This window comes from Nansenia antarctica (genome assembly GCF_963989245.1).
Source record: "Nansenia antarctica genome assembly, chromosome: 12".
Lineage (NCBI taxonomy): Eukaryota > Metazoa > Chordata > Actinopteri > Argentiniformes > Microstomatidae > Nansenia > Nansenia antarctica.
The window spans coordinates 17634563-17649631 of NC_137682.1; the positions used below are offsets into that span (position 1 = coordinate 17634563).

The window sequence follows — 15069 nt, forward strand, 5'->3', positions numbered from 1 at the left end:
AATCAATTCAGTACCCAGCAGCCCCTAGACGTGAGAGACGTGTGTGTGTGTGCGCGTGTGTGTGTGTGTGGGCACGGGACATGCGTGGCTGCAGCCTGCTGGGTAGTAGTAGCTCTCTAGTAGAGACTTGAAATGTCAGCCTAGCCCTCTTGTCATCTCTCGACTCCTAGCCCAGATATTATCAAAGTGAAGGGGGATTTTCTTCTCTACAGCCTGTTTGTCGCCAGGACACAAGGACTGTCATCCAGTCAAAGAGCCCCGTAGCCGTCACTGGGGCCGGGCTGAGAATGTCAATGGAAAAGGGGTCTAATATCCCCCCCCGCCCTCCCTCCCTCCCTCCCTCCCTCCCTCCTCCCGGGACTACAGTCTAACTGCCCGGCTGGAGGAGGGGGGCGGGAGTGGCCCTCAAAGCTGACGGGGTGTGTAGCGTAAAGCTTTCTCCTGAGCACGCAGAGAAAGATGCTGTCACAATTCCGAAGCGTGCACACACACTCACATGGCTGCGCACGCACGCAACAAAGTCATCGTGCGACTTTATATTAGCGTGTAAAGTAATTTACTTCACCTCTGGAAACTGATATCCTCCACCAATACAACGCCCTTTGTCCTCTCTGGAACCAATGGAGAAACGCCTCATGAAATTCATAGCCAACAGAACCCATCTGCCTTCATCGACACATAATAGGGCTTAGCGCAATGATACGGTCTTGGCTACCATCCAGCTACTGCTGCGCTAAGGGCCAAAAAATGGAAATCGACTTCCTTCCCCCGGCGCCGTTTCTGTTGAAGAACGGAACAGCTGCACTTATCCAATGGTGTCCATTTTTGCTATCTATAATCCCAGTCTGTTAAGGATAGAAGTTGTGTTTGAATCAAATAAAGCAAGGGATGATAAAAGCCAGTGAAAAATACACAAGATGTTGAGAGGCAGGTCTGTTCAGCGGAGACGACCTTGACCTCACAGCAGAACCACCGTCGAAAGAGAAACGTCAACAAACCACTCACTTCGACCGCCCATCTCAGTTCAGTCAACATACGCCACAGTCTACTTCTACTAACAGAATACATACAACAGTGTGGAGTAGTACTCCACAACCACCACCACCACCACCACCACTACAACTAATACTACTACTATAGCACACATTTAGACACATATCTCCATGCTTTTGTGAGACAAACATCAGTGTCTTCTCTCTCATAACACTGTGGTGTTTGTGTGTGTGTGTGTGTGTGTGTGTGTGTGTGTATGTATGTGTTACAACACTGCTACAGAGCTCCCGTGGGCTCCCGTTTTTTTCTGAGAGAGAGAGAAGCACAACAACCCTGCTTGCGATGACAGGCTCGTCACTGAGACAGTGTGATAAACACAGCCCACTCCACTGAGTCCAAACAGGGTCACGTGCTTCAACTACAACAGGAAAGAAAACAGCAAACTGCCATCAAACAAAGAAAGGGCTAATAAACGAGTATGATTGATGAATGATGATGATGAGTATGAAATCCAACCTGAAATCCAACCTGTACCAAACTAAAAACTTCCTGCCACATAATGGTCTAGACCTCTAGTCAGAGGCTGCAGTTTTCCTTATAGTAGTGGGGCGACAGTGGCTGTAATAAGACCGCTACTCTGAGGCAACATTAGCATTAGCAATCCATCACACCCTAGTCATATAGCTCCCTGAAGCAGAGCAGCACAGCACAGACACAGACACAGACACAGACACAGACACAGACACAGACACAGACACAGACACACACACACACACACACAGCTCCCCTCCCACTGAGAGGCTGCTAGCTGCTCACAACATTGGCTGCGGAAGACACATCTGTCTGTCTGCCTGCCAGCCGGCGTGGCGTGACAAGGCATTCCAGAGAGCTAGCAGTGAAACATGTCTCCCGCTGGGAATGTCTGTCACACCGGAGCCTCAGTCACTTCCACCAGCCACCGTGACTCCACAGGCCTCCTTGCCCTCACTGCATGATGGGAGCTGCCGCAGGAGAGGCAGCTAAAGCAGAGTGGTGGTAAATGGTCAATGGAAAATGGACTGACTAAATACAGCGACTTATTCGCTGTTAAGCGCTTTACAATGGCCTCTCATTCACCCATTCACACACACATTCACACACCAATGGCGGCAAGCTACCACGCAAGGCAATCAAGGACGGCCTTGGCTTCTGCTCCATTCAAATGTGTAGATATTTAATAAAAAATACACAAACACAAAAATGAAAACATTGAATTTGCTTTCAAAATGTTTATTGAAACGGATTCATAACGGGAAGAAAAAAATGCTGTTTAGCAATGTTCTTAAAGCTTAAAAAGGTTGAAGGAAATCAAGGCTTCTGCTGAAAAAAGGTCAACATGTAACTCTTCACAGTATACATATATAAAAACTAGTTGGATTGTTTCTCCCTCCCACACATCATCGACTCCTCCACTGCTGGCAGCAGCCCTCTGATCACTCCGGCCTGCTGATTCAATAAAGACTCAGGCTCATTTAAAAAGAGGCCCTTTTTCAAAGGCCATCTCCATCCTCCCATTGACATTTCTCCCTGGCAAAGTATCGAGGCGCTTCGTTTAGACTGCACCGGCGCACCACAAATCTGCCTTCAGAGTTCTGGTTCTTTGTGTGCAGGGGAGTGGCACCGTCTGATGATGCGTACGAGCGGGAGCCCACAGACAGACAGCCACGACTCTGGAAGGAGAACTTCACCTGGTCCAGCGTTCTTGCTGACTCGAGCTGTTTGGTCAACGCGACCGACACAATAAACAGCCGCTCGGCCGGTGAGACACGCGCACGAACCGTCTCTCTCACTCCTTGTCTAACACACTCTATCACACTCTCACACACACACACACACACATACACACACACACACACACACACACACACACACACACACACACACACACAAACAAAAGTGTTTTACATCAATCAGGGCTGGACTGGGACAAAAATTAGGCCCTGGCATTTTTGGCCCAGACAGGCCCACCCCAATCGGTCGGACCACACCCACCAGCACAAAAATACTTGCCTTATATACTCGTCTTATATAATGTGCTGTACAGTCATATGACAAACTGTAGTATTCCCCCAAACCACTACAAAGACGACTACATACAGTAAGCAATGGTACCAGTGCAAGTAGACCAGTGTACTCAGTGATCAGATTCCAGAGCGAATTTACGAACGCAGCCTTGTTGTTCTAGATTTATTTTTCCATTATCAACCTATCATTGCGCTTTAGAGTAAAACAAAGCACGCAACTGTCGTGTCTATCTTTTCATGGCAACTCTACATTGTGATTTACAAGGGATATTAACTAATATTAAGTAATATTATTACTTGGTTACATTTTGCAATTGATCCGCGGTACACATGCGTGCCGAACCGTGGGGGGCGATCCGTTACACCCCTACACAGCTACCTATATTTTCCTTACCGGGTCAACGGTTACAGGCTGACTCGGCCCCGCTTCTTCTGTATCCTCTCTATCCTCTGTATCTGTACCCTGCTCCCGCTCCTCCCTGCCAGCCTCCTCTTCAACCTGTTGCTGTTGCTGCTGTGGTAAACTTGAGGGTGCAGCAAACATGTCCCTAATGTTTACACATTTGGCAGGATCTGCCTCGAGTTTCTTCTTGTTTTTCTCCCTAAGTTTTTCCCAGCCTCCCTTCCGTTTTAGTGTGCTTTTGCGCTCCATCTCTCTCAGTATCTATCTAGTAACTATCCAGGCTAACTAAATGTATTTTGCTGGCCGGCTCGGCCCAAAACTACCGCGAAACTGAGACGCGGTCTGGTGCTGCGTGCGTGCGTGACCCCTGACCCCCCCCCCCCTTCTCTCTGTTGATTGGGCCAGCCCAGTGTCTGTACAGAAAATTGTCCAACGGGCCGCTGTCCCTGATTTATGGGCCGTTCAATGGTAGCTTTCGATTTATGGGCCGTTCGATGGTAGCTTTCGGCCGGGCCGGTCGGCTCGGCCCAAAACTACCGCGGCCCACCGGGCAAATGCCCGGTATGCCAGATGGCCAGTCCAGCCCTGACATCAATTAAGGAGCAAGCTGGCGAATAGTCTGCCGCTGCCCGCTAGGCATTAATACACACTGGCGCAGGGCTCTACAGTGCGACCATTTCACTCGCATTTGCGACTAAAAATACATCTGTGCGACTAGAGAAATAAATTCACGAGCACACGTGCGAGTACAGATTATTATTTAAAAAAAAAATAATAATAATTTGCGCGAACCGTGTGGCCACATTTTAAGCCGTCAGCCAGCCCGCTACGACCACGGGAAGTCATGTTAAAAGTGAAGTTACTTCTGTTAAACTGGCGCTAAGCTAACATCGCTAATCGCTAACTCCCTCCTGGGCCTTAAAGAGACAAGCGCCCTTTTCTCATCTCAAGCTTCATTAGCTTCATTAGCTCACCACATCTACAGATTTGGTCCCACACACTCCAGATTTGAACCCAAGGTTACAACCAGGGTTAACTACCCAGGGTAGAAAGTAGAAATCTCTCAGACCTTCAGAACCCATTGAAAGTAGTGGAGGTACTCCAGAAGTCCAAATGCATCTCTAACCCTAGGAAACCCTAGGAAGCAAGTTGCCTAATGGCATGAAAATGCAACATGTTGTACTTGAGTGTGGCAGAGAGGTGGGACCCCCGGGGATGGTGGTGTGCTAACAGCTAGCCGCCGCAGAGGCACCGTGCTGGGCTGGCCACCTCCTCATGTCACCACCCTGGGCAGCATGGGGCTGGGGACTGGTCATCTGGATGTGGGGTAGTTTAATACCCCTAGATGTGGAGTTGTCTGGCCACCGTGTGTGACTGATGTAGCCTGACCCAGCAGCAGGGAGGTGGGCAGCATGGAGACAGACCTCTGCATGGCCTGGCTGGGCTGCTAGCTGACAGACCTAGCCCTAAAGCCTGGCTGGGCTGCTAGCTGCTAGCTGACAGGCATGACATGGATGAATGAATGAACATGCTGCTAACCAGGAGAACTTGACACAGCTAGTTACCATAATACAATGCCATCAACTCTGCGTCTAGTAGGGCTGTAGGCATGGGCCAATATGTGATTTTGGTGCAAAAATTGCAAAATCACTAATAAAAATGTGTTATAATAAAAAATTTCACTGTGCTCCTAAATTTCTTTGTGTGCCCCTAACATTTTTCATTTAGGAGCACATGTGCTCCTAGTGAAAAAGGTTAGCGTAGAGCCCTGTGGCGGTCCGTGGGCTGGGGATAAACAGACATATCTAGAGAGACACCCACGTCACGTGATTCACAGAGAAGTAACAGAGACTACCTACGGGCCAGGGAGCGGTGGAGGGAAGTAAGAAAGAGTGTGAGTTTGAGAGAAAGACAGAGAGATTCATTTAGCAGCAGGCCGGCTCCTTAAACATCTCTAAGTCTGCCACCTGCTCCCCAAACGGTCTGTACACATGATAAGACAACACCAGGGACGGACAATCTCACAACCAGACAAAACACACGCACACACAATTTTGACTGTGTGTATGTGTGTGCTCCATAAAGACTTCGGGAGAACACACACACACACGCACACACACACACACACACACACTTCAAAGGAACACCTTGTCCTACACACACATAAGCCCACGCATTAATAATAATAATAATTCATTATATTTATATAGTGCTTTTCCAAGGCTCAAAGACGCTGTAATGCATTAGCACTCGCACACTTGCACGCACACGCACACACACACACACACACACACACACACACACACACACACACACACACACACGCGCGCAAACGTGGCTACTACAGGAGCAGTGCTGCTCTCTTTACCTGAGGTGATAAGCACTAGAGCAGGTGAAGGAGGCATGGGGGGGAGGTTACTACATAGTTGGGCTTCCCATCACCCTCAATACTGTCATATCAGTCAGCTCCAGGGAATAAGGACACACACTGTATAACCTTGTAGCACAGTCACACACACACACACACACACACACACACGCACGCACGCGCACGCGCACGCGCACGCACACGCACACGCACACGCACACGCACACGCACACGCACACACGCACACACACAGGTCAATCTAATTCCAGCCCATCTGCATCTGGCACAGATCCAACACTGAGACAGACTTTAACCCAAAACGTTCTGTCCAACGCCCTCGCCGGCCTGCCTGCCTGCCTGCCTGCACCTCCTCACTAAGTCTCATTCACCTGAGTGCTGGAAAACCACCATTCACTCAATGGCTGGTAGGTGTGCTGTGATCTTCTGTTCTCTTTTTGGTATCCGAAATGTTGCTTTTATCAAGAGAAGACACTAGATTTTGAATGTCACGACTTTTGAAAACGAGTCACTGACTGTATCATGCGACATCGCTGTCCACAGAATGTAAGCCAGCCAAGCATACATCATCAAAATCCTCTCTCTCCGAACCCCAATAAAGAGGTTGGGCAAAGTGTGTCTGCAAACAATCTGTGTGGGAGAGCACCCGCACACAGACACAGAAACACAGACACAGACACACAGACACACACACAGACACGCAAAGCGGCTTAAGCCCTTTTCTAATCACTGTACTGACTGACTGCTGTGGCAAAGGCGAGCGTGCACACACAGACACAGACACAGACACAGACACAGACACAGACACAGACACAGACACAGACACAGACACAGACACAGACACAGACACAGAATGTTTGACCAGAGAATGTGTGTGTGTATGTCTATCAGTGTGTTTGTATGTGTGGTGTGTGAGCAGAGAGTGTGTGTGTGTGTGTGTGTGTCTATCACACGCACACACACACACACAGATACACAGACACACACACACACACACACACACACACACACACACACACACACACACACACACACACACACTCTCTGGTCAAACATTCACAGAGCACTGCTGGTCGTCAAGAGTGTGGCCGTGGTTATGGAGCTGCTGTCGATAGGAATCCATTTATTATATTTCTACACTATTAACAAGAGTTTTGGCGATTCAGCACCATTTCCCCCCAAAATCCAATGCATTTCAACAGCTCCGGTTTGATTTATTGGAGGGACGGAGGCTGTTGAGATTAATATCAGGGGAGTGGTGGGTAAACAAGAAAGGAGTAGGTGCTCTGCACACTACATACTACACTACACACTACACACTCCCTCACCTCATTCTGCCAACGTAGCCTCTCTCTTCCTCTCTCTTCCACTCCTTCACTACTCAGCATACTGGATGTGAGGACCAAGCTGGCATGACTGGCATCATCTCTCTGTTCTCTCATTCTCTCTCTCTCTCTCTCCCCAACTCCCTAAATATTGCCTTGCCTGCCTCCATCCCCTCACACTCTCCCTTCCCTCTCCAACTCCCTCCATCCTTTATTCTCCTCTCTCATTTTTATCTCCTTTAGTAATGGAGATGTATCGTTAGCTTTGTGTCAGCTTGCCTCAGATGAACACAGATGGCACAATCTGCTAAAATATGAGCATTGTAACTCATCCAACATCCTATGGGAGGGAGGGAGGGAGGGAGGGAGGGAGGGAGGGAGGGGGGAATCTCTCTTCATTCCCTTCCTCTCATTTGTTTGTGGTTGAAGGATAATTAATTCATCACCTGTCCTAAGACTGAACAAGGCACTGGCACGCAGCAGTCCATGCATTATGGATGGGGGTATCGGTGGAACAAATTATCTGCCAAAGAAAAACCCAAACACAGGGTCTTCCAGGCGGAAAGCCTTCTTTTCCTCCGAACTCGGGGTCTCCCAGAAGAAAGCCTTCTTTTCCGTTTTAAGATCTAGGTCTAAGCTATCGGGAGGCTTTTATCTCTTCGCTGCTAATTATCCGGACACTTGACCCAGAGGGCTAGAGGAAGAGTCAGGCTGTCTGCACACAGTCTGGGAGGGCGAAGACAGGAGCACCGCTCACCGTGGGGTCTCCAACGCTTCTCTTCTCTGCTCCACTTCTTCTCCTCTCTTCTGTTCTCCTCTCCTTTCTTCTGGTCTGTTCTCCCTCTTTGTATTCTTTCCTTTTCTCTGTTCTGTTCTGTTCTCCTCTCCTCTCTTCTAGCTCTGCCTCAGACATTCCTCAGCCCAGCGTCTCACTGCTGGAGCAGTCTGCTGTAAACCAAATTAACTCGCCACATTCACACTAAACAACAATACCCTGCGGTAGGGCTTGGCCAGATTCCATTTCCCAACACACACTTCAGGCCAGCTCCTCTACGAATGTTGACTGTGTTTGTGTGTGTGTATATGTGTGTGTTCTCTCGAAGTCTTTATGGACACACACACACACACACAGACACACACAGACACACACAGACACACACACACACACACACACACACACACATCTGAGATTTTCTAGAGCAGTGACAATGAAGACTAAAACATGGCTGAAAGCTGCCGTGTCTTCACTCATTTACAGCTTCTCACCCACAGTGACTTGCCAATTCTATCAGTGGATTTCCTGCTGCGTCCCGGCTTCTTCTGACAGTTTTGGAGTAGGAATAATGTCTGGCTTCACCCACTTTGTTGCTGAATTTCTGTCACTAATGTGTAGACTGTGTTGAGGAAACAGTCTCCAGAAAATGCTTGTCGGTTTAAAACATCCAAACTCTCATCGTACAGATAAGAAATTCAGCAACAAAAATATCTGTACGACGAGAGTTTGGATGTTTTAAACTGACAAGGATACCCCAATGAGGATTTAGGTTTCGGCTTTCCTGATTCAAAACCGTGTGTAAGTACCGTGTGGTGCAATTTGTTTTGTGTGCAAGAGGAGAGCAATGGTGTGTGTACTGGTCCTTTGGGAGTCGCAATGAAAATGTAATTAACAGATTGGATCCATTATTGGGCTTATCATTAGAGACCATGTGTTCACGCCACCTATTCTGCCTAATGACCTGATGGGTCTCACTCTCCAATACTGGCAGCCCAGTGGCTCAGTTACCCCTGGCGACAAAGTGGCCAATGAGTAGTCTCCATAGTGTTTTATAGGGGTCCACTTCGAGTGGATACAAATCTCAAAGGGTATGATGTATCTTCTCTGAGATTCAACCTCTATGCCCTTGGTAAACTGCCAACTGTTAAAGGTGACATTATTGAATCCGGCCAGAGAAACAGCACGGTTTGTCTTTGGTCTAACTTCAATTTTACAGTCTGGGCAAAAGCCTCCCACTCCTCTGGGAAAAGACGTATCACTGTGTTTGCAGATGCCTTACCTTGCATGGTAATGTTAAGGTCTAGCTCGGTCCTGAAAGCTTGCTTTACCACATTCGAAACACACAGGTCTTTGTAATCTCTCAGCACATTAATAATATATTTCGATATCGCACAATTGTTCAGAACAGCCTTTGTGTAAAAGCTATGGAACACTCATTCTGCTATTTCGCTGTCTCACAATTGCTAAGCATTTGAAGTGTGCCGATTAAGTACAAAGTCGAGCTCCGGTCACACAAAGTGCCTCCTAAAAAAGGTTGAAATTGAGAAATGGAATTGATTTGCCTCAGTACAACTTGGACAAGCATAACAGTAATTCTGTCTTGGAGGAAAAAAAGCCTTGGAATTCCACTCAGGATTAAGATGTTGACCATGACATTCCTTTTGACGGGTTGAGGACCACCACCATGATGCTGTGAAGAGGACTGGATAAACAACACGACTAAACAGACTAAAATAATCCATAACAGAGATAACTGATTTGAGGAGAAAGATGCTCCTTGGAGACCGTATAAGGAATGTTTAACTACTATCAGCTCACACATTCTTCCTGAGCTTCATACTTTCTCCACATAGTTTGCCAAGCTAGAAAATGCAAGTAGAATGCACAGATACAAATAATCCCCCATGTACTCCCACATTCAGGAAGAATACTTTTTGCTGTTTTTGGCAAGGTGAAGTGAAATTAAGTGAATTAGACCCTCGATGGATCAGCATGCAATGTTGTTTTGCACTCAGTTAAATAGGGTGTGTCTTGATTCATGAATATTTGAACATGTGTTTGTTCTGGTCTTTTTTCGCTGAACGCAAACTGTAGCCACTGTACACGAGGGAAACAATAGAAGCTCTGTCTCTAGAAGCATACATGGACACCCAAAGGTCAAAGCAGAATTCCACCATTTGTCCTGTCCTGTCCTGTCCTGTCCTGTCCTGTCCTGTCCTGTCCTGTCCTGTCCGTCCCCTATGCTGACTAAGCAACATTTAAACTTTCTGGCCTATCAACAACAGCCAGTGACTAATCCTGCATACGACCACTTTAAAACACCCACTACAGTACTAACTACATACTAACTACAGACAGTAGTACACAACGTGAATATAAAATATTGAGGAATATTGAGGATAGACTAACATTTGAAATGCAGCAGGTCCCATTCCCAACAACAGGGCCTCAGGGTGAGCTAAATGTATTCACGAGCCGTTGTGAACCGAGAGAGCGGAGGACTGTGGAATGAGAGTTATGTACTGCAGGGCTGCTGGACACTGTGACCTCTCATAAAGCGATGACCCTCCACCCTCGAGATGGAGATGAGGTGCCTTTAAGCAAGCTCGAATTATTTGGGTTTTTCCAACTTGCTTAGTTAGAAAAACAACCCCTAGCTCCTGCCCGTTTAGTGTTCGCTGACTTGTGTACGTTTTTGTAGTCCACTAAATCTAAGACTACAATTCCCTTGGTGCCTAGCCACTGGGTGAACTATTCTTAATTTTTTGGACACAGGTGTTGTGCGTTGGCTAAATCGAGTGATGTTGTTTGAACCCTTTATACCACTGCATTCGCGTGTCTGCTTTATGCCTGAAGATGGTCTATGACCGAAAGCTCGCAAATAAACGATGCTTTTTTGCACAGTGTTTGAGTGTGCTGATGCTGTTATTTTGCACTCTAGTGTTTGCTGATCTGAAATAACAGTGATAGATACAGTAGATAGACAGATAGATGGATAGACAGGTTAATTAATGACTTAACTCCAGCTAGTCTATTTGGGTGTAGGAGAGTTTTTGGAACAATTCCCCAATCGGGTCCCTTCGGATCTTATGGGTAGGAGCTGTTTAAAGAAAGATGTAGAAGTTGTAGAGCCAATGATGACATAATACTAACATACTAGTGTGTTGGCAAGTAAGAAATCAAGACAAAATATGACACAAATTGGTTACCTACTTGGAACTCAGCCTGTCATTGGAAACTGTTTACTCAACTGTTTAATCATGAATAGGAATGAAACACAGCCACTATCTCAGAATATGTGTGGGCAGTTACGGCGTCTGGATGTCTTTGATGTCTCCAGTCAACCCGGTCTCTCCATCCCTCTCTCGGTCTGCTTGTTTCTCTCACAGCAAGGAATTAAGATTACTATGTGAGCCTAACATAAATTAACTCATGCTTCTACTACTTTTCGCACTCTCTCTGAGAATGTGAGAAAGTGATACAATGTGCTATGGTAACTGTCAGATGGAACTGCCGTAAAAGAAAGAAGCAAATGTTCAAGTTCAGAGAGTGAGAACAGACTCTGTCGGAGGCTGGCCAACCAAAACAAATGTGGATATTGTTGAGAATAGCTAAAGTAAGGCTCAACTTGTAGTCTACACTACAACATGCACAAAACAGAAGTGAAGGAGGAGTTATGATCATAATAACATCTGGCACAACATCCCTGGTCCATGTATATGACAGGATCCAAACATCAAAGGTCTCTGGATCATCATAAAATGAGAGCAAGGACTGTCCAATTGCAAATCGACCGCTAGCCCCTACACTAAGGTACTTACTATAGATCTTAATGAATGAATGAATGAATGAATGAATGAATGAATAGTCTTTATTGTCATTGCTATAGTACAGGTACCAAACAACGAAATTTAGGAGGGGTGGCTCCCCTGGTGTTAGGAAAGAAAAAAACTTTTAAAAAACACAAGGGAAGGAGCTGGTTTACATAAATAAAGGCTATGTACACTATCCACTATACTATACTGTACAGATAGACGACTAGGGTTGTCATATTGCACATAGTGTTATTGCACATTCATTTAAAGTGTCGCAGTTTGCAGGCTTGAAATGTACATATTTGTGCCTCAGCACTACACCTGATTTTTTCAGTCCAGCAGCTGCCATCAATCCGTCCAGACTGTCCAGGGCCCAGAACCTAGGTCTTTGCTGTGTTCAGGGCCTGGATGGCCCTGGGGTAGAAGCTGTTCTTCAGTCTGTTTGTCCTTGCGGCCATGGTCCTGTACCGCCTTTTCGAGGGCAGCCGGGTAAAGTGTTCGTACCCAGGGTGGGTTGGGTCTCTGGAGATCTTGGAGGCCTTCCTGAGACAGCGTGTGTTGTACAGCTCTTCCAGAGAGGGGAGGGGGGCGCCGGTGATCTTCTGGGCTGTTCTCACGACTCTCTGTAGCGCATTTCTCTCCACGGTTGTGCAGCTGGAGAACCAGTTCCAGATGCCGTAGGTGAGGATGCTCTCCACTGCGCCGCGGTAGAAGGTCACCAGTATCTCCTGCTTGCTGTGTTCCTTCCTGAGGACTCTCAGGATGTAGAGCCGCTGTTGTGCCTTCTTGATGGTGGCTGTTGTGTTGTCCTTCCAGGACAGGTCATCCTGTATGTGCACCCCCAGGAATCGGAGGGTTGAGACTCTCTCCACGCTCTCTCCGTCGATGAGCAGGGGCTGGATCTCGGACTTTTTCCTCCTGAAGTCCACGATGATTTCCTGGGTCTTTGACTTGTTCAGCAGCAGGTTGTTAACCTTGCACAGCTTGCTCAGTTGCTCTACCTCATCCCTGTACGCCGCCTCGTCCCCCCCCGAGATGCAGCCCACCACGGTGGTGTCGTCTGCAAACTTTACGATGGAGTTGCTGGGGTGGACGGGGGTGAAGTCGTAGGTGTAGAGGTTGTAGAGGATGGGGCTTAGCACGCAGCCCTGGGGGGACCCAGTGCTGATTCTGAGGGCTGTGGAGGTGTGGGGGCCCACCCGCACCCTCTGGGGGCGGTCGGTCAGGAAGTCCTTGATCCATGCACATATAGAGTGTGATAGACCCAGGTCTAGTAGTTTGGTCACTAGCCTGTCTGGAAGGATGGTGTTGAAGGCGGAGCTGAAGTCCACAAAGAGCAGTCTCGCGTAGCTGTTTCCCCTCTCCAGGTGGGATAGAGTGGCGTGGAGAGTCGGAGTTAATGGGAAAGGTGTAAGCAGTACGGTTTATTGGAAATGGGTATAACATAGGAGAACAGTGAAGGGGGTGGGAGAATGGGGATTTTGAAAAAACAGGTTGAAAAACATATTGTATCACAGCATCTCTCCTCTTTCTAAAGACCTCATTTAACTGAATATGTAGCCTATATATGAATAGAGTGTAAAACGTGTTGTTGTTTCTTGGTGTCTTGACAATATATGACTCATCTTATTTAATTATTTATGTATTATTAGCTTGTTTTCTTATGTATTGTTATATTATGTTGTTCATGTATATTTATGTTGTTCCTGTTTGAAACTGTACTATCCATAGATAGTGGTTCTGTACTCTAACTCTACCATGTTCTACCTCATGTAAACCCCAGAGAGTAGTGGCAGCAGGTAGCAGCTAAATGTAACCTGATAAACAAATCCGCTGTATGTGTCCTGATCTGGGGGACTTTGAGTGAGGGGGCAGCAGACTGGAAGTATAGTGGCATTCTTTCAGAGATGTCTCAGTGCCCCAAGGCAATGAGAAGATTATGTAACTCTGTAAGTAGGCCTTTACTGGGTCACCCAGTTGTGTTGACATGTAGTTACTTCAGTTCCAGAGATTTTCAGTGGTCTTCAAAATACTCCACAACTCAAATGACAAATGCCTGCCACAAGAATCACTTGAACGTTCAATGATTTACTTAGATTAAAAATGCAGGCATTCCGTCATTCTCCTTCACCATAAGGGTGTTTTTTCCTTTATCTGTAATAGGTATGAGGAAGCATTGTGTTACATTGACTGCCCTTGGAAAAACACACCCACACACTCTGAGGCTCTAGTCTCACTATTCAGAGTTTTTGAAGACAGTCTCTAACACAACACGTCCTCCTCAACTAACCTCACATGCCTCTAAGATAGCTCTGTTATAAGACAATGGTGAACATTGCAGATGCAGAAATAATACTTTAGCAATCATAGCACAGGCAGTTTTTTAGAGTTATTGAAAGAGCAAGACTAGAACATTTTGCAGAAGTGGCCATGGGGCATGCAGAATCAATCCTTTTAGTGTTGTGCTATCTACCTAGAGTTAGGCGGAACTTAAGGTTCTTAAGGTAGGCTCACTGGACGTGCTCAACAACAAACGTGGGTTCATTGTGTCACCGGCAGTGTCATGTTACTAATGTCGCTGAACAGAGCCTCACTTGTTCCAAGTCTACTGCCAACTTGCAGACACACACGGAGTTGAACTAAAATGTTTATGAGGAGGAGGGCACAGGAAACCCGGCTGTGACCTTCAGTGGAACATTGACATGTTTAATTTAAAGTTTAGATCGGCCTATTAGGCATACAACTGACTATGGCCAAATCGTGAGCTTAAAATGATAAAGTTCTATCTCCGTTTAGGGCAGTTCAGTCAGAGATATTGAGCGTCAAAGTTTTTTAAATTCCATTATGTTTTGTGAGATGGAACCTTTGTATTTGATGAATTACTAACTCAAAAATGTCAACATTTTTAAAATAACACCACACAGGCATTAATAAACACCTAATGGATCAGATTGTGTAAAAAAACTAAATTTTGACAAAAATGGAGATAGAACCTTATCATTCTAACGTCACGAAATGACTCAAATACGACCAGAAAAGCAGGAAAGAGACCGATGGAAAAGAGGATTTCGCGTTTCCGCACAAATGCACCTGCTGCTGTGAGTGACGGCGCTGACATGACAGGTGTCAGCTTTATGATATCTCTCTCTCTCAGTCTCAGTTAAGTCTATAGATGGAGACAAGACAACCCAGTAGATATAAACCCAGTAGATAATATAAACCCCCGATCTCCAAAAAACAACCGGTGGGCAACATTCAGTGCTACTTGTTTCCCCCCCCTCAACACCACTCCCTCCCCATCAGTCAACC

At 46.6% G+C, this 15069-nt stretch overlaps 1 protein-coding gene across 1 annotated transcript in view; it reads right to left on the reverse strand.

Annotated features, from left to right (window-relative positions):
- The window catches only part of arfgef1 (ADP-ribosylation factor guanine nucleotide-exchange factor 1 (brefeldin A-inhibited)), a gene marked incomplete at its 3' end in the record, with an annotated part of 63637 nt that overhangs the window by 47645 nt on the left and 923 nt on the right, over nucleotides 1–15069 (reverse strand). The gene's annotated exons all lie outside the window — the stretch shown is intronic.